The 657-nt window shown below is 54.2% G+C and overlaps 1 protein-coding gene across 2 annotated transcripts in view; it reads right to left on the reverse strand.

Moving 5' to 3' along the window:
- The window catches only part of tet2 (tet methylcytosine dioxygenase 2), a 30,796-nt gene that overhangs the window by 6,931 nt on the left and 23,208 nt on the right, over positions 1–657 (reverse strand). The gene's annotated exons all lie outside the window — the stretch shown is intronic.

Here is a 657-nt window from a genome sequence, read left to right on the forward strand (position 1 = left end):
CAGGACACTGGAAGGGGCAGCATCCATGGCGCTTTGGTAGGGATCCCAATTCGTCGGTCACTACAAGTCACGCTGTGACCGACGAATTGGGATCCCTACCAAAGCGCCATGGATGCTGCCCCTTCCAGTGTCCTGTGCGAGCCGCCTGCGCCCCTTTGTGCTGTAGGCCGGGGCTCGCAACAAGAAGACCAGTCACTGTTGTCATAGCACTACCCACTCAGTGAGATTGGATAGCACTGGGAAAACGTACACATTCCACTTGGAACAGGAACGTTGCGGAAGCCCCATCCTTCCCAAAGGAGGTTTCGGAAGTACTTACACATATGAACAACCGTTTATGTGCATATGGAAGATTAGAGGTGATTATAACCCTCTTGGAAATGGCAGAAGTCTGCCGGGGAAACACGGGCTCTGAGGCTATACCGTGGACTTTATACATATGGGATCCACTTAGATCTCTACATGGAACCCAGCCCTCTACTGGTTCTCAAGGATTCATTGAGTGAGGGCCTGGCGCCGGACGTTCCGCCATGTCTGGCTTCCGAGGGGATGGAGGAGCTTGACAGGGCCTACAGTACGGACACTCTGGAGCAGTTTTAGCGAGCCGACACTAAACCGGGGCCTCTCAGCGCCTCTACCCGTTTGAGGTGAGAACAC

This window comes from Sinocyclocheilus anshuiensis, unplaced genomic scaffold, assembly GCF_001515605.1.
Source record: "Sinocyclocheilus anshuiensis isolate Anshui unplaced genomic scaffold, SAMN03320099.WGS_v1.1 scaffold517, whole genome shotgun sequence".
Lineage (NCBI taxonomy): Eukaryota > Metazoa > Chordata > Actinopteri > Cypriniformes > Cyprinidae > Sinocyclocheilus > Sinocyclocheilus anshuiensis.